Source organism: Rhagoletis zephyria, unplaced genomic scaffold, assembly GCF_001687245.7.
Source record: "Rhagoletis zephyria isolate East Lansing unplaced genomic scaffold, Rhagoletis_zephyria_1.1 Rzeph_scaffold_02681, whole genome shotgun sequence".
NCBI classification, from domain to species: domain Eukaryota; kingdom Metazoa; phylum Arthropoda; class Insecta; order Diptera; family Tephritidae; genus Rhagoletis; species Rhagoletis zephyria.
In genome coordinates, this window is record NW_016159765.1 from 17,635 (window position 1) to 38,143 (window position 20,509).

Genomic DNA, 20,509 nt, shown 5'->3' on the forward strand with positions numbered 1-20,509 from the left:
GTATATCGGTAACCGTTCTACCAATTTGTACCAAACTCGGTGTGGTTATTGTGCTTGCCACATCTAAGCAAAACGTTGAAAATTATTGAAATCGGACTAAAATAACGGCCGCTTCTCATATAACGGTAAATTTCAGAAATGCTTGAAACTTCAATATTTCGAAATTGAAGGACGCTAATTTACTCAAAATTGAATTGAAGGTTTCGGAAAGGTGAAAAAACATATTTAATACTTGCGCCGGGTATTTAATGTTCGGCTCCGCCCGAACTTAGACTTTCTTACTTGTTTTTTATGTACTACGCTGTGTTCAAATTAAACTGGTTTTCGTTTAAGCTGCATTGTTTACTATAGGTATAACAATAGACGGCCAGCGTGCTTTTATTTATTTTTTTCTTTCTTCTTATGTATTTAAAATAGTCTAAAATTACTCAAAATGTCTTCTTAGCCAACAAATACAAAACGGTTGTTATATAATTTAGCCTAGTCATGTTCAGGCGGGTCATTGTCACGTCCAAATGAATGGGTAAATACACATGTAAATATGTAGATGAATATGTGGTATGTGTATCGAATAACGTGCATCTTATAACTGGTTTACGCTGTCTTATACGGTAAATTGTCAAGTTTACTTGTGTTCTTAGTTAATATTACTTGACCAAAAAAATTCTTTGAAGTGCTTTGAATGCTGTTACGCACCAATTAGCCGTAACTTGCACATGACTAAATAATTGGTACGGTTGCAAGCTTGACTAGCTGTTCAAAGAGTACTAGAGTTTTAACGATGTTTTAAAATTTTAGCTTTCGAGCTTTCGCTCCGATTAACTGAGAACATCTGAACGGGTATCCCAATATACAGAGAGTCCTAGCCCTAATGAGCGTTTTTCCATGACTGAAATGCCCTCGGAGCCATTGCTCGCCAAGAAGTGACTGCTATTGAAAATATCTCTTCTGGATGCTTTTGGTAGTTTTAATTGGACTAGGCACCTATATGACGTGACACCCATCTTATTTGAAGAAATTTGCCAGACTCTAGAAATCACGGCGTTAAATAGAGAATTTTCAGTCGGAAATTTTTAAGGAAAGTTATGATGTAGCCTTGTTACCTAAAAGCAAACGCCTATTCAAGTGAATCTGGTGTATGTATAACTATAATTTTTAAATTCTTTTATTTTCTGTGCAACTTCCCGTCCCACTTAAAAGCTTTGTAATGCTGACAGTGTTGTTTAGGAACGCTATGAGCATTACTTTCTCTTTGGGTTTGCTCTACCAGTACTGACATACATAAATATGTACATATCCCGCGGTTTTATTATACGTTTCGCAAACAAAATCTTATTTGCATGCAAATTCTTTTCACTGCTAAAATTGTCTACTTCCAAACATACTATGCAATGGCAGCGTGAAGAAAACATAATTACATCCAAAAAATGTGATTTGTTTAAGTGAAAAGTGGATCAGTTGACGAACAAAGTATAAATTATACTTAATTTCATGAAGCCGCATGAATTGCATTTACAAAGGAAAGCATTTTATGAAAAAAACCCAAAAAAAGAAAACAAACGTAAACATAAAAGAAACAAAGCAGATGAAAAATATTAACGGTCCCTTACCAGCCTTGAACCTTAATTCAGAAAATTAAGTTTAAAGTCAGCGACAAAATGAACGGGAAAAATAACAACATCTTAGATCTGGGATCATTGCTGTGTGCTTAAACTCATAAATAGCTCTGTCATACGGAATTGGTCTTTTATCATGGTTATGAGGTATATCTACAGGGGCCGGATCAAGGTGTCATGTTCTTCCTGATCGTCTAGGGTGGGGGTCCCTAAATAGCCCAGTTAGCCTACGGAGCCTTTCTGACACCGGACCGCCGCGGGAAGTAACATTTGCCTTGCCGTGTCAAGGGGCGCTATCTACTACGGTGAACAACATTTACCCCACAAATATTTTTGAACACTGCATCCGCCTCGTCGGGCAGCTGGTCATACGACCAAGATGAATGAAAACCTAAACAAAAAATCCAAGCAAGAAGAGGAGAAGAAGACAGTGGAAGAGAAAGTAGACCGGGAGAGAGTATGTCGCTCGCATGAGTCCCCAGGCGAAAAGAGCCCTATAGCAATACAGAGCGGCCCTCAACATTATTCAACGCCTAGGAGCCATAGTGGACCCTACAGGCCAGGAAACTGAGTGGTTTGGGCCAGAGAAGTGGAAGATGCTCATGCGGTGACCCTAGATACGCTAAAAGTATAGGGGAGGCGCACGCCAAGTGTGCATACCGGATGAAGCGGCCGAGATCGGCGGAAGGCGAAAAACCCACCAGCAAGCGACACAAAAGCGGCAAGGATAAAGGTGGCCAAAGTCCAAAGTTGTAAGGAAGGCAAACGACGGCAAGTCGGCGATGCTATGAGCCTCTGGGCTAGCAAGCGGCGGGTCGTGTGTAAGGGCTGTAGAACAGGCGGACGATAACCGTCCTTTAAGCGAAGCTGAGTGAGATAGCTAGGCAGTATCTGACGGTGGCACTTCTGGAGCTTTATGGACAGATGATCACCGAAAAGTGGAAACCTGTAGAGATGGAACTGCTGAGCCAGGTATTTAATGAGGAAGATGCATGAAGTGCCGGGAAGAGGACTCAAAAAGAGTTGTGCAGAGCCTCCAAAGACAGGATAATGCGCAGGTAGAGGTGGTTAATAGGGCGCTTATCTCCATGATACCGAAGGCTATGGTATGGATCCCGTGAATGGTGAAAGCTGAGGACGCTTTGCGGTTGCTGGAGAGTGAATCGAGTTGCTCGGAATGAAGGGAGATGACGATTAAACAATATATCTGTCTGACTGTCCGTCTGTCCTTGTACACGATGTACTCGAGCAAATTTGACATACCCCAACGAAATTTGGTATAGGTTGCCCTTTATACAAGGTAGGATGTTGCTGCAAATAAGCGAAATCGGACGGTAACCACGCCCACCTGTCATATAACGGCATTTTCGAAAAATGCTTACGATCACTTACGATAAAATCGCAAATAGGGCTCAATATAATCGCAAATAAAGCTCGTTATATAAAACAACCCACATTCTCTTTTAAATTTGGATTGTTTGCAAGATTAATATTTACTTCTCAACATAGTTAATTTGAGTTCCTCAGTCAAACAAAAACACTCAAACTCAATTTCAAATACTCTGAGAATTGCTCACAAATTTTACCGGCTTGTTTGCAAGCATTTGCCGGCATTTGTTTGCTTTGAATTTTAACTCAATAATTTGGTTATTAGTTTTTGATTTTAGGTAGCGCCAAGTTCAAATTAAGAGAAACGCGCTGTATGCTAAAACATATCAACATGCATACATACCGTCGTTTAAAGTAAAAAACCGCGTAACTGAGGTTGCATAAATTATTTTCTAGAGAGTAAAAACCGTCATATTTCAAAATGGTCCTATTTTTTTATAAAGCAATCGGCTTTCTGGCTAGTATATTTCAGGACGAATGGATAACGTCGAGGCCACGCAATGAGCGGCAAAGCGGCAAGTGGCGGAAGCCGCTCGGAAATGCCACTCAGAGCATGGCCACTTCAATAGTATTTCATATGTTTTAATTAAGCCGCTCGCCGCTTTGCCGCTCATTGCGTGGCCCCGGCCTAGGGATTCAGCCAAGAGCTTGTGTGAGCAAATCCAATTTTTGGCAGCAAATGTCAGTTACGCGGTTTAACAGAATGACTATACGCGGTTTTGTACTTTAAACGACGATACGTACATATGCATATTTAAAGAAGAGTACGAGCAGTCGAAGCTGTGAGAGTATTACAGCTTTGTTAAAAACTTTCACTTATAAACCATAAAGGCAAGGAATAGATAATCGGTTTTGTTGCTATTTTTATTGTTGCGTCCATTTGCGCCACAAAAATATTTGCCATTTTGCCTACGGCGTATTGAACTGATAGTGTTTTCGAGTTTGTGTGTACCGAATTTGTAAAGCTAATAAAAATTTGTTAATTTGTTTGTGAAGCGTGCTGTAACACATTTGCATTTCCGTTGTATGTATGCGAATAAAGAGATTACTATTTTATTATGGTATTAAGACCCCATTTTAGCACCTGCGATAATAGCGCAAATTTCTTCAATTTAAGATATTTGTATTGTCCCTTTGGCTTTAAGTAGTACTTACCCACATTATTTGTTGTTTGTTTTGATTTTAACTTAAAAAACTTCTTATTTCAATTGTTTACCTCGAAGCGTTTTTAAATTAATTATTTATTACGTTCATTATCTACTAAATCCCTACTTAAGGGCTTTTAACATATTTTTTATACTTAAATGATTATTGCGACCTTTTCAGATTTTTCATACAAACAGGCAATCACAAAGCATTTGAAGTAATAAGCAAATGCTTAAAGACACGTATGTACATAAATACATACATACAATACATGCCCACCAATTCACTAACCGCAGTCACAATTAACCCTGATTTGACAAACATATTGGAAGGTAGTGTGAAGAAAAACATACATATGTACATATGCACGTCTGTGAGATGTGTGCTTCTTTTCTTGGTTTCATTTTATGTTAATTGCGTTTTGTAAATATTTCTACGTTACAAGCATTTAGTTAAATTTTTCTTAATACAACACCGTGCGACAGTCAATTTTACACACACAAAATTCAATATATTCGCGAAACCATGGGCCAAATATAGCAAAGCTGCGTTTTGAGTTTTCCTCTTCGGCGTCAGTTTTCTTTTTAAAGGTCTTTGAAATTGGAAAAATATGATTACTTCAAAATACATATTACTTAAAAAATTCAGGGCAATATAGAAACAGTAAATAAGCGTATTAAATTAAAGAGAAAATTCAGGTGCTGAAAATGCTAACATTTAAAATGTTTTCCTTGAATATCCTTCAAAATTTGCAGTACTTATTTTTGAAAAAAAAAAACATATGTTAAGGAGCAATATACACTCGACCACATCATCGAACTTCGTCCTTCTAACTCCTTAAAAAAAATGAAATTTAGTTAAAATGGCATTTTCGATACATATTCGTGCTGGTGAACAAAAAAATTTTATTTTTCTTAAATCTACAGAATTTTTCAAAAATAGCTACCCAAACTCCTTATTATTTTTTAAACGAGAACACCATAGCAGTAGGCCTTTTTAATGAGAGTAGTTTAAAATATTTTTCAAGTGAGTTTCCAGCTTTAATAAATTCAAAATCAGTTTGGTGAAATGTTTTAATATGGGAGTCGCACGAGAGAGCCTTAATAAAGTTTTATATCGAAAATATTTTTTAAGAAGGTTGCCATCTGATTGGAAGTTCAAAATCAAATTTAACAACTTAAGTGAAATATTTTAAAAAGGGTGTTAAACAAAAGATATGTATATACTTTATACTGAAACGACTTTAAATTTGCAAATCGGCATGTTTCTAAAACATTTGGTACAACTTTGTTTGGAATTTAATGAAATTTTTCCAAAATTCAAAGAATGAATTTCTGAAGGTTTTGCTAAATATTTTTTATGTACGAGTATCTAATGCGAATAAAGTTGTAGAAAACACCGAATCTATTTTGCTATTTTCTAAGATGGTGTGGAAAGAGAATAATGATTCAGAAAGAATTGAAAAGAAAACCAAACTTGGTACTTACTTTAAATCAGTTATGGGTATACTTAAGTAATTATGTATTTAAAGTACCATATTATTTGAGTTTGGGCAGTAAATACCTAAACACTTAGAGACGTTTAAATATTCAAGTAAAAAAAACTTAGGTATTTAGGAGCTGTTAGATACTAAAGTAGAAAACAAAATTTGGTATTTAGGAGCTGCAAGATATAGGGTTGTCAGCATTTTCTAAGATATTTATAGTACTTTTTCAAAAAAAAAAAAATATGAAAAATATAGTACATTCCAAGCATCAATCTTTCTTCATAATATATTTCCTGGTTAACTGTGAAGGTATCATATGTATTATCGCAATCAATATTTAAATCAATATAAATCAAACGCTACCAGTCCCATAATCCACCATATGTTAATGCAAATATTAGAGGTCTTCACACCGAGCTCGTTGCTTCATTCTTATATTGTGTGTATATATTGTTTTTGTGTAAATCTAACGAAACCAACAATACAAAAAAAAATAAATATCAATATCGGTGTGAATACCCCTTTTATGACAGTGTGAGCATTTTAATTGAAATCCCTTTCCAGTCCTTAAAAAGTCAAAACATATAAACTTAGCGTTAAATTAATGTCACACCCAACCGAGCCAAATAACCGTAATTTTTACTCAACCATAAACGTGGCTATGAATCCAAACGCAAATTTTATTGTCATTTTGGCAGTATTGAATGAAAAGCTATTTTGACACATACAAACCAAATACATAAATATATACGTACGGCTTTTTGCATGCACATACCAAACCATTTTAGAGAGACAATTTCCCCTTGACAATGTCAACATTTCCTCATAAAGTTATAATTGTCACTTAAAATCATCAACAGCAAAGACACTTCAGTCTCGCTGCCGGATTCGCCATATTTGTGAAAGTGGGATTCATAAAACGGCGCAAAGTGTTGGCAAATATCGCATTTGTTGCAAAATTTGTCACCTTGCAACCACTTTTGGATGAAAACTGCCTTGCGACAAAATTGCGACATTGCCATAGTATTTTACCTGGGCTCAGATACTTCGAAACGTACATAAATGTAAAAACTTTTCTTTTTCAATTATGCGCGGTATTTTCAACAATTTTGACATTTTCAGTGCGGAGTTGTGAATTCTTTTTCGCAACGTTGCCACTTCGCCAAGTTTCATGAATCGCCCTACGTATGTATGTATGTAGGTACCAATGTATTTCAGATATGCACGTATACAAGCTGTTGCAACATTTTATTCTGCGTTTTAGCAAGAAAAAATTAAAAATAAGTGAATAGTAAAAACAATTATTTTTAAAGCCAGCTTTCTAAATATGAACGAAATCGGACAATAAATAATGGATTACCAAATATATCGACTCGTACGCCACCTATCGGCAAAATCTTTAGTGGAGTTATTCCTTTTCATGTAGTTAATATACGTTCTAAATATGAATCAAATCACTAGGTCATCGGGAAGTAGGTCAAAAATGTATTGCAAGATTTGCCCCTAACAAACATCCATACATACAGAGCAAGTTAAATAAAAAAAATATATATATAAAAAAACGTTGATTGAGCTAAGATTGCTTTTCAATAAAAAACTTCAAAGAAGAATGAATGTTGGAATTTTCTTGCGATTTCCAGCGATGTCTTGCATTTGTTGCATTGTTTGCTAGTAAGAAGACATGGATGGATGCAATTGGCTACATTTATACATTATGTACGGTGAAAGTATGCGCAATTTTCTATATTCTTGGTGGTTGCCTCCTTGTTAAAGAATAAAGAAATGCATTTAAAAGGTGATAAAATACAGTCGTTGTCTTCAGTTTTATTTTCATCATCAAATTCCGAATGCTTTGAACTTTGCGCATCGTATAATGGACTAACGACTAAGTGGGTACTCGATATATTTTCCACCAACGCACAGTGGGAAATTGTAAACTCCTTTTGTTCGAAAAATGCTAGAATTGTCCATTTTTAACCGAATTGAATCATTTGTTTTTAAAGGCTTGAAAAGGACTTTAAACAACACGGGAACACGTCCGGAAGACAATTGCGCAAAAACGCACATACATATTGGCGTATTAATAAAATAATAAAGAACTGCATTCATATTAAAATCTAAGGCAAAGTGACTTTTATTTCATTCCGTCCCATTTTACAAATAAAGTTAGATCAGCTAACTTAAATATATTGGCGTGTTCTCGTGGACTGCAAGATTCACTCCGTCTGTTGTTGTTCTTTTTTTTCTATAGAGTTGTGATACAGCAGTTCGAGATAGCATTAGGGTGCGCGCAACGGGTTGCGCATAATCTCGGGAGTTATCTGCATTGTGAAATACCTACTGCTAAATATTTGGACTTACAATTTCACCCCCAAAAAAATACTGACGAGTAAATATTGTATGGAATGTCCCATATGTAATTCAGACTTTCCGAAAAACTTGGCTTCATTAAGAAAAATCACTAAAACCAATGTAACTAATTGTTTCGGTCAAGTACGCCCCACTCTAACAGACTCACTGCTTTCGAACCTAAACTCAATTGCTGCCACCAACCCAGTCATTGATGGTGATGACTTTATAATTAACAGCTGAGTGAAGATTAATTTAAAACTTTTCACTGCAGGTAGTTGAAGCGTGGAGCTAAAATGTTTATGTGCTTTTGTATGCACAACAAGTTTGAAAGATGTTGTTGACGTTAATGCTGTGTTGCTTTTATTGCTGCGCAAACTCATTCAATGAATTTTTCAAAATATGCGGGGTGGTTTTATGTTTTTACGAGTTTTTCAACATTTATGTTCATATATACTATACTAGGGATGTTAATCCCGCGATCTCAGTCTTTTTTAAATCTCGCAAAACCCTGGATTATTTTCCAAAAATGCGGGTATTTTCGGGATTGGTAATTTGCACTGTTTGTAATAATAGAAACGCCTTATGTTGACCAGTTCTGGCTATGTATCTTTTAGTTAAGTAATATTTAATTTTTTATGAAAGTCTAGTACATACTATAACACCGTGCGACTGTCAATTTTACATACAAACAAATCAATATATTCGCGAAACTATCTGCCAACTAAAGTAAGACTGCGGTTTTAGTTCTTATTCAAAGTCAGGATATGTTTAAAAGTACCTTGAAATGCGAAAACATGAGTAATTCAAAAAATGATTTAAAAAAATCAGTTCAATGCAGAAAAACAGTGTGGAGATTAAATTAAAGAAACAATTTTTTAGAATTAAAACAGATTAAATTTTCCTTAAAATTCTGCAATATTTATTCTTGAAAAAAAATATACGCTAAGGACTAATATAATCTCGACAAAATCTCCGAATTTTGTCCTTCTAACTTTATTAACTTAAAAAAATAAAACTGATTAAATTTTCAATACGCTTTCGTACTTGTAAACCTTTAATTTTAAAGTCAACAGAGTTTTATCTTTCATTTGGAACCCATACTGTTATTACTGTTTACATTGCACTGAATTTTTTGAATATTTTTTGGAGTAAATCAAATCTTTGAAATTATAAAGTTCTTTCAAAAAAATTCTGACGTCAGGGATAAATACTAAAAACGCAGTCTTACCATATTTTCGTTGTTATGGTGATGTCAAAAAAGATTCATCAAAATTTCAAACACTGTACTCAGAATTTTCAGAAAAATTTTAGGTATTCAAATCTATAGCCCATTAATTTATAGAGGATACAGTGCAAATTAAAGTGGCCTGATTTTGTATAAGTATATTTTCTGGCGGTGTCTCGAATTTTCTTCCATACAACGAACTTATGTTCCAGAATCAAAAAAAAAATTTGTAGCTGCTTGAAACATGCGCTTTATTCTACTGTGATTTAATGGGCTATAAAACTGCATACTTAAAACTCAATAAATGTTTGAAATTTTGGTGAGCATTTTTTTCATTTTTTTACAAATTTTTGTACAAATTTTGAAATGCGCATTTATATGCAGTTAATTATACTATGTAAATATTTAACAAAAGAAATATGAACAAAGCAAAGCCACAAAAGAAATAATTTTCAGTTTAAATAAAAAAATAGGTTTTCAAGCCCATTTATTTATTATTTATTATATTTTAGGAAAGCTTCTCAACCAATGTTGATGCAATTTTTTCGAGTTAAGTTGTTGAAAAATAATGATTGTAATAACGAGAACCCGAAAATCCCGGAATCGGAAAAATCGAAAAAATTCACATCCCTAATATATACATATGTATCTACATTTGTTGTTTCTTATTTTTGTGAACTTGCTTATGAGTTTTCGCTTATATTTTTGTTTAACTTTCATACCACGCAATGCCGCAGCGTTTTATTTGTATTTACTAAATTTTTTTTTTTTTAATAGATGAAAGTGTCATAAACATGATGCTGCCGAATGAGTCTTCATCAGAAAGGAAGACAGTGTGTTATATAAATTCGTTTGCAAGTGAGTTTGTCTACTAGTGATTAGCAATAAAAAGGCTGCAACCAAGAAAATATTATAGCCACGCCTGGGCCAATTTTATGTGAATATATAGATATGTACGTGCGGTTTTACAAACACGTATATACATACATACGTTAAAGTTATATGACGCCAATGCGTCGTTTTGATAATCTGAAGATAAAGGTAACTATAATAAAATGGAATAACAAACATTCGCATTCAATGGTTCGCAACAAAACACCGAAGCCGGATGATTCGCCAAAATATATTTTCGTTGGCTTCGAACAAAGTTTCGCATTTTAAATGCAAAATTTTGTGAAAGAAATGAAAGCTGCATACAAATACATATGTAAGTATGAATGCATTATCATATACAGTGCACGCTCGGTATTCGCGACTGATTAAAAACCAAAGCTGTCGCGAAAACTAAATTTTGGCAATAACCGAACGCATAGTTTTATCGACCAAACATAATGTAATTATTACAAACAAAAACCTCTTTATTATTCATATATTTGTGAAAAATTTACATTTCAAATATTTTTAAAAAAGTTAGAGATTTTAATTTGCACTTTAAGCAAATTATTTTTGTTAAAATAACGGCCAGCGACTGCAAACACTACAACAGCCACTAATGAATAGATAAATTAAATCCGAAAATTCTCCAAAGGGACGAAAAAATTAGGGGACTTCCCGTTATTACTGCTTATAGCCTTGGACAACCACTTTTGAATTCCATACCGTTTTTTAATAAAGACCCTTTTAATAATCAAGGTGACTCTTTTTTAGGGAATGAGTAGCCACAGTGCTTAAAGACAAAGTTGTGATGCATTTGTACCGCCAAATATTTTCATACATTTTGTATAGAATTTGTTTCGAATTTCAGTAATTTCCATCGCCTGGCATAACGTAAGACCGAAAACATATCTAACACAATGGGCAAAGCGCCGACCTTGTGGTCAATTGGAGCGCAAATGAAGCAGAAACTTTTGCAGAGAACTGAACGGAATTATCCCTAACACACAGAATAGATGGAGCAACGCAACAAAGGGCAGTTCGACACGACGCTGCATCCTAGATTTTCTATTTGACAATATTTTTTACTAGGAACGGGTGCTTCAAATATACCTTCACCGATTCAAACGCTAACCGGAAATGCAACTACTGTGGAGAAGACGCAATAGCAGACGTCCACTATGTCTCACGATGTAATGCTTTACGCCAGTCCCGTGTGACGAAGATTCCGGCGAAATAACATGCTTTTCTTGTTGTTGTTATGTAGGGACTGTCGTGCGCCCCTGAGGTAACATTGCCACCCATTTGTCAAATTTCAAAAGCTAGCAGGTAATTCCGCGTTAGAAGTCTTGCCAATTTTATAGAGTCCTTTTATAGGCGCAAACTCATTCCCAGCTTAAATTTAATTACTTACTGGACAACACAACTGACGAAATTATATTGATATAGGTTTTTAGTTAGTTAGTTAAGTGTTTGGGTGCAGCACAAAAAAAGAAACTGCGACCTGAAAGATCCTTTGTATCTTTACAGAGTATGCCTGAGATACAAGTCATTATTACAAAGGGTTCAACCATTAATGCTTTAAAATGAATTAGTCTAGCCAAGGTAGGATGGGGAAAAAGGACGCGCTTTAAAGTTGCATCGTTCGCAACGCAGAACTCCAACTCTCCGATAACATCTATTCGGTGCTTATGTAATCATAATTAGGAACTCAGCCAGTTGCCTGATGTGATTTCTGTTTAAAATCATAATATCTTTTCTAATGAAGAGAAGAGATGGGCTTGTCTATGAGTCTCAAGGTTCTCTCCTCGAAGAAGATTAACGGATACCATAAAATGGTCCCGGTCTCGAAAAAGCAGTTAGGTATCCTTCTCGTATCTACTCATTAGAGACACCATTGGGTTCGACTCAACAACGGCCTAGTCCCAGCACAGTGTTATTATTTTTCTAGCTACCACGTGTCAAGTTTGTATTATATCATCCTGTTAGACAGGCACCACATGTCTATCTGGAAGGATAACTACAAAGACACCTTTAAATCTTCAGTTGCAAGTTTGGAACTGCAAGTTTGGTACATATCCGTAAATACTGTAAAGTTTCATCAAAATCAATCGAGTAGTATTTGCCTGAAAGCATAACAAATATTCATCAAAACATAAATATAATCAGCCTTATCATGAGTTAAATTTTCTCCGAACCGGTTCACTTTTCACTTTTGGTTTCCATAGTTTTACTATGGGCGGATGACAAATTTTCGGGCGAATTTTCTTTCAGGCGAAACTCAGGATAAGGCAGAATATTAGAGAAGAAAGGAAGTGGGAATTAAATTGAGCCATTCGAAATAAATATTTTATTTGAAAACGAAAATGCAATGTCAGTAGCTAGGTTTGGTTATTTTGAGCCACACACACTTCGAACCTTGAGTAGTTTTATATTAGGCATAAGCACAACACACTCAACATCCTAAATACGCCAGACTGCCTAGTAGGTATGTATATCAAAGTTTGCGCATATCTCGTATATCGTTTATTTGCTCATAAACTTTGCAATTCTGCAGGTAAACAAAATATTCCACGTTGCAATAGCATACACCTACATATGTAAATGTGCATATCTATGTATTTGCTTTCTGCATGAACTCATCGATCTCATTCGGTAAATTTATAAGGATTTTGTATTCTCTTTTTGAGTTCATTTCGCATGACACTTCTTTGTAGAAAAATGTTTGACGTATCCCTGCATGGCCCCTTTCGGGTGGTCATACTGCTGACGAATATGCAGACGAGAATTAATTATCATTGCCAGTTGAGTAAGCTACTCGTATCAAAAGAACACACGCTCATATGAATAAGCGTCCTTTATAAGCCTCTATAAGCGTATGAGTATGTTTATATGCAAGAAAAGTCACTTGTATTATTTAACATGGACTTAGTTGCAAGTTGGTATATTGCAAAGCATCAGCTTCTTTTATTTCTAAACTATAACTGTTGGCGTTCGAATATGGTTGCGAATATTGGATATTTGCATCAGTTATAGTTTAGAAATAAAAGAGGCTGATGCTTTGCAATACACCAACTTGGAACTCATAGCCATACACATAGTCTTTACATTGTTAATTTCAATCACCTAAGCGTTTTGGACAATAAATAACAATTAGCGAGAATTTCATTGTTATCGACATCGTTAAAACTGTTTCTGCACTTTCCTTTTACTTATTTAGTATCGTTGGCTATTTCACTGCGTGCCAGTTCTAAACAATAAAATCTTGTCAATACACGTTTTGCAAAGCTCCAACGATTTTCTTATGGCGTTTTCATTTCTACAAGAAAAAAAATTTCCTTTCCACTGGCCGCTTAGTGCTTGTTTGAAGAGGGAAACGAGAAGGCAAAATTTTTTTGGTAATAAGCCGAAACGCCATGAGTGAAAATGGCATGCAATCGGCATTCTTATTTCAGAGGTGTATTCAAAACGCTGTTTCCGAATATATCCTTCGTTTTTTTTCAAATGGGTTCGTCTTTTCGAATTATTAGCAAGTTTTGCAAAATTTTTGACTGCTGAAATTCTGAAAGCTATATTTTCCCCACCGTGGTAAAAATGTATTTATGCAAACGAACATTTAAGTTCCGAACTCACATGAAAAGAAAAAATATAGCTTTGTATATTTGAGTATAAGCCCACTGTACATATAATAAAGAGCGCTTTTAAGCCAAAAACAAATACTTTGGTTTATTTGTTTCAAAGTTATTTTGTTATAGGTCAAAGAGTTCACATCGCACAGTTGTCAAGTGTCCCTTAATGAATAGTTAGAAGTCTGCGATTAAATATTAATTGACAAAAAATTTTTGCTTCCTAACTCTTTTCAAAGAAATTTTTTCTACAGATGTTTACATATATATTATTTGCAAACATAAGCGAAGGAAAGCACGAAAATATGCGAGAACCCGCTCCTGTTTGGGTTAGTTCTGCACTGTAATGTCGAGAACATTCCGCGGAAGAACCAAACAACAAAATTTTGAGGGCAGTTTTAACGGGAACAAAATGAGACCAAAAGGTTCAGAAACGCTTCCGTAAAGAACAAAATACGAACAAAACTAGCGGGAACGTTCCCTGAAGGAGAAAAATAGGAAACAAACTCTCAAGAACGTATACAACAAGAACATATTGAGAACGAAATTTCAATGAGAACGGAAGTATCGAAAATATTTTCAAGGAGGATCAAATAAGTACAAAATTCTGGGAACGTTCTACTAGAAAACAAAACGGGAACGAAAGTTTGAATTATTTCAACTTCCAGATCATATGTCATTACGGTTATGGGACATTTTTATACTTTCTGTGCAAGAAAAGTTATTGTCTTAAGACTTCTGTTGACATACATAATTTGCATATTTATCTTTCAGTTCTTTTTTGATTGATTTTAATATTCAACCATTTCAAACTAATGCAAGAGAATATTTGTTCCTGTTTCGTTCTCTGTCAGAAAGTTACTGAAACTCTAGTTACAATTTTGTCCTGTTCTGTAGACCTTTGCTCCCATTTTGTTCTCCTAGAAATGTTTCGAGAAGAGTTTTTTCCTTTTTTTCTTTGAGAACGTTCCACATGGTTTTCTCCTTATATAATTCCCATTGAGAATGTTGTAGACAGTTTTGTACCCACTTTCGTTTTTGTAACACTCCCGAAGGTTTCATTTTAGTTTTTTAGGCGGGATTAGGAACAAAACTACGATAACGGCATTTAGTTTGGATCTGCATTAGAACGGACTGTTTGTTCTCGGTTCCTATTTCAAGAGCCCTTTCAAAGTTTTTCCAAGGATTTTGAAACTAAAGACCAGCTAATGCAATAATGCTCGTTACTCATCACAATAACATATGATCCTTTGGAATAGTTTCTTCTTTTTGGATAAACATATTTTTAGGTTATAGGAAGATTTTTCTTTGAAAACACCAGCGCTGCATCAAATTTTTCCAACATATGTCTGCATTCGGATAAGCATATTTTCCTTATCATTATATGTAAAATCTCCAAAAACATTGATTTATTTCTCTATATTACTAAGCGTGTGATATGTACATACAAACATACTTGTATGCACGAAACATATTAACGCATACCTTAGCTAAATTTAAATTTGATGTTAATAACCTGAAATAAATGAAGTGAAGTTTAGCTCGCATAAAATTATGCAGTTTCAGTTATTATTTTCAAAACTTCTGTTGCAGAATTTATTTTATTTCGAATGCATATTAAGAAATTTGTACGTAGTAGAGAGGAATAGAGCAGTAAACGGTTTTCTTTGAGTTCTGAGTTCTGTCGATATTGGAAAATCATTCGTCTACGAAAGTACTTTTAAAAGTTATTGTGGAATCTGATACGTAGTAGTACCTTGGGTTATCAGGGTTAGGGACTAATAATAGGTATACAAAAGATCTTCTAGACGTAATTTCACCCATCTAATTAGTTAGCCACAGTAAGAGTGAGTTTAGTTACGTATTCTAAGGGCTGGTTTCTCCAACTCAACTTAACTTAGTTAAGCCAATTTTCTTGACTTAGTCATGAATAAGCTGTGTAAATCGTAGACTAACTTTTGACTTAAGTCCAAAAAGTGGCTAAACTAAGTTAAGTTGAGTTGGAGAAACCAGTATAAGTATATTTCTCTCAACACATGGTTTGTTTACAGTTTCCACGCAACTAAACTGTTGCCTCAGTGTAACCAACTAGTTTTTTTTTTAGATGTTTCAATTAATTTGTCTCACAAAATTGGCCCGAAATACAATTTTACATATTTTTCACACGAAACTATGAATATGTTTTTAATTACTTACCACTTCCTTTTCGATGTTTCACTTTCTTCTTCGAAATTCCTTGTAGTTTTGTGCTTTTGCAATATTCCAGTAATGGTAAATAAGTAGGTACAATAAAAAAAGTATAGTAACCTTTCGAATGCTCTACGCAAAAAATTTCACTTTCCAAGTTAATGCATTTGGTGAGCACTTTAAATGTACATACATATGTTTGTGCATACATATATGTACATATATATGTAAGTTTATTTCGGTGAAGATAAGTGCATGCAACGCATATAAATCGACCGCTGAATACTTAAATTTGTTTACGTAACTGAGTACATAAGCACACATACATATACTAATGCATTCGTAAGCAATTTGAAAACTTTAAAGTGGAAAGACAAAGAAAGGAGAAATGAAATGCAGCTTGAGCCACCATATGACATGCATACATACATACACACTCATATATAGTATGCAAGTATGTATATACATGTATGTACATACCTGCGGCTGCATTCAAATGACGTTCTACATAAATCAACGTAAAAAATAAAACGAAAAAGGATGCCACTTCGTGCTGTCGAGCGAACTGAAAGGGTGCTGAAGTGCGTGCTGTTTGCTGCTGTTGCGGCATTTCAAGCGCCCATTTCATTCACTCCTTTCACTCAAAACGAATGCCGTAGCAGAAAAGTGAAAATGTTTTAACCTGAATGTTGCAGCTTGGAGAAATGAACTCTAAAGTGATTTTTACTTGTATTTTCTTAAATATACCTCAGTTCGTTTTGATTAACTCTAGTGTGTTACCAACCAAATATTTTTACACTAATGACCAACCAAGGCACCCAGGTACCTATGCACATATTTATACGTAAAAGTGTACTGTAATCCAAAATAAACGTTTTTTGAAGGTCCGTTGCGTTGGTCTGTAAAGGTAAGCTAAAAGAAGGATCCCTGTCAAACTCTCCACGCCACCGCCCCCACACTATTCTACCACCCACTCCGATTTGCGTATAAGAGCCAACCAGCAGCTCTTGATTACATATCGGAGCATATCGGAATGTGTCATCAACCAAATTTAACTTATCTATGCCTTGGGTGGTGCCTCTTCCGTCTATGCTCTGGACTGCGCATCACACGCGAGTGCACAACAGACTACCGCCTCCCCTAGTGTAGAGCACTGCAGCCGCAGACACCAACGCAACCATTGCAGTCATCCACCAACAGGCAGCAACAACCAAACCAGCAAGCGCAAAAGGACCAATGTAGACTACCCCACACTTCTCTCACCCCCCACAAAGCGACGAGCCTCCCAAGGTATACGAAGCTTCTACAACTGAGCTGCAACTGAATGCAGTTCCAGAAATCCACGGCGTATTGATAGTTGCGATCCAAGAAATGAAACTGCACAGCAACTCAATATTGTTGAGTTGCGCCGCCTACATTGTGCTCCGTAAAGACCGCGAGCGAGATAATGGTGAATACCTAGCGTTAATCCTACATCACACTGGGCAGTCTTGTCTAATTGAAGAAGACATCGACCCCAGGGACACCACCCTAGAATGTCACCTGTCTGCCACCTGCTGCCCGGCAGGATATCACCGCGCACTACTCAGAGGTGAAAACCGAATGGTAGACTTTTGCATTCAAGCGTTTGGGTAGCTGCAGCACTTGGACGCGGTCCACATATACATCGTCGAACCACTGGACCTCACGACGAATCGACGAGCAATCAACGCCAATCATAGGGAGTTACCACCTACCGCGGCTGCCGGCATATGAGTGCCGTGATCGGAGCTCAATCAGTACCAATTACAAACTCGGAGCTTAAGCTACCATGACAGATCCCCGCTACTTTGGCCCAGTTACGTTCCGAATATTGTAGCCGTCTTAACAGTAACCTGTCCAGACTCGACTGCAACATCGCCAATGAGTGTCCGGCATGTAGAGACACTCCCTACAACAGCAATCAGCTCTTCACATGTCAGCTAAATCCCTTTGGGCCGACTAGTTGGACCTACCGTAAGTTGAGCTTAACAAAAAAGTTTATGGACAAATCGGAAAATATTGTCCATCGCAGGCCTTCGATTTCTCCCATATTTCGGGCAGTATTTACCAATTTTTTAAGGGAAAAAAAATTTAAATAATACGTGTCAAAAGTTATCCGACTACCTGGTTTGTAATATGCCTTAGGGTTAACATTTATATTAGTACTTTTTTATTATTTTTGTTATTATATTTTTATTATATTATAAATACATATCTATCATTAGCGAGTTCCAACAGCATTAAGCCAGCAATTCTTTTTGCTAATTACCTTTTTTGTCAAATTAGTTTTTCTTTGTTATCTACTTAAAATCTGCACCGTATTCATCGACGCGCCGAAAACAATTACCTATCGGCACGTAATTTCACTGATGACTATTGGCATGCTTAATTAGAAAGTCAAATTGAGTGTAAAACGAAATGGGTAGTTAAAAACAAAACTTGGGTTGCAGAAAAGCACCAATCCAAAATATTGCAATTTGTACAGAATGTTGCACGAAGTCCCCAACCAAGCCGGAAGCCACAGCGGTAGCATGCGAGTTATTTAAAAGCGAAATCAGAGCGATCACTTTCGACCGATCGAATTGTAGCAGCGCGACTCGTTCAGCGACATACACGCGCACATTCACACAAACACACACGCAAGCGCAAAATGCACTCACTCGATAACTAGTTTTTAGCTTGGTTGAAACCAGGTTTACGACACTGCCACTATTACCACTTCGGCTGCTACTACCCAGTGCGCTTCTTCCAAACCAAAATTAATAGTTAACACCAATCCAAGTTCAAGGCAAGTCACTTTGTGAAGTTAATTCTGCGTTTCACTAATTCTCACTTTTCGCTTATTTTCTTTCACCGCGCACACGCGACTGTTGCGTTTCAAGTCAGCTCGTTAACTGATCACTTTGAGCCGTATTGCAACACAACAGACTTGGCTAAGATAAGTCTTGCTGCCAAAGTAAATGCCCTGATGATGCGACTCAAGAGGTGGCGCGCTGTATACAAGAGTTGACTCAAAACGGTAAAATGGTAAGCCAGCCGGTAAACCAAGCGCGACTTTTGTGTTGTGTTAAATTTATTAAAAAGAGTTTTTGAGCTGAAGAATAACCAAGCGGGTTGCGTCTGCGCTGCTCTCTTACATTTTCTCTTAGTTTAACTCTTTTTTTTTTGCATCACACATTTTCGCACAGTCTTAACTTTAGCCGGGTTGGTTGCCTCGCTTGACAGTGACAAAGTGCCTTTTCTATTTTTCACTCGTATTCCATATTTGTCAACTTGCCACCGGCGCACTTAGTACGCGTATCTTTTGTTTGCTAGCCAAAATGAAGTGACAAAGTGTGCCGCATTGTTGTCGTCTGCGTCATTTGATTTTACTATTTTTGTTGTTTCAGTTTTTACTATCTGTTTGGGAGGTTTCAAGTGCAGCCGCTTGGAAAATTTGGTATTGGAAAGTTTTGCACGCACGTCACGCAGTGCATCGTGGTACTCGGATATGAACACCTACACATATGTATGAATATTGAGTGTTCAGTTAGCGACATCCATAAAATACTTAAATTCTGGAAAGAACTCTTTTCCACCTTGCTAATCAACACTAAAACGAAGATGAAGATGAACCCAAGTAGTTAGTCGAGAAAGTCGAAGTCGATGTGCCATCACTCAAACAAGACAAGGTGAGATTCGGTTGGGTTAGCTGCCTAGCCACTACATGGCTCCGCAGATACCATTAAGGTCGATCGCATTACCGGAAAAATTCCACCAATTTACGAAGCTTGTATCTGGAGAGCAAGAACAATGTTGAAGAACATCGCAATCCACTTGGAAAATTGTAACCACTTCTTGTAACCCCTTTGGCAGCTACCTCTAGATTCGGTAAAAATCTGCTCCCAGAAAACGAATCCATAGCCTGCTGAGTTCAGGACACTCACAGAGCGATTTGATGCAGTGTCTCCTCATTCGTTCCGAATCTCCTGAATATGTTATCACAGGTCAGGGCAAATTTAAATGAGTATGAAGTAAACTAACAGTTGTAACCAGTAGCTAGCATCCGCCCTGCTGTTGTGTGTTTGGTCCACAACTTCTGGGCCTGCCGTTCATGCATAGCTTGTAGGGAGATTAGCGTCTCTTCTATCAGAATAGTAGTATCGAAATACGGCACCTTCTTTGGTGAGTTCTTCAGCCTGCTCGTTGCCTATATCTAGTACAAGTGCTTATCCGTGCCAGTGTATATTTCATCCATGTCTGCCCTGCACTTTTCCACACTTATTGACGAAACGCTGTTTGATAATGGTGCCTTTAGCGCAGCCTGGATCCACTCGTTTACCTGTTCGGTTTCTGTTGCCCTCTTTATGGCCAATACTTCAAAGTGGAAAATTCTGCACTAGTCTCAAAACTTATAAAACCTACTATAATTAAGCGCCGCTCATAACACCGTCACGCCATTTTCGACCCACATGTGTATTCATTCATAGATTCAGCCCTCAGACACCATCCTTCGACCCATATTGTGGCTCCAAAATTCCTCTTGAAGTGCAGATCCAGGATCATGTTGTCAATCCGTCCGGATCAAGTATTATGTTGAGCTACATAA

General features: G+C 36.4%; 1 protein-coding gene across 6 annotated transcripts in view; it reads right to left on the reverse strand.

The window, feature by feature from the left end:
* The window catches only part of Osi24 (Protein), a 33,320-nt gene extending 14,513 nt beyond the window's left edge, over window positions 1-18,807 (reverse strand). Inside the window, exons 1-3 of one of the 6 annotated variants that reach the window (XM_017622035.1) lie at window positions 18,638-18,807; window positions 18,191-18,305; window positions 15,910-16,185 (exon numbers count right to left, since the gene is read on the reverse strand). The gene's annotated coding sequence lies outside the window, so the exon portion shown is untranslated. Of the gene's footprint in view, window positions 1-11,969; window positions 12,019-15,909; window positions 16,259-18,190 lie in introns of those variants that run through there. The other 5 variants (XM_017622037.1, XM_017622034.1, XM_017622033.1 and 2 more) reach the window with 5 other exon arrangements.
* Window positions 18,808-20,509: the final 1,702 nt, after the last annotated feature.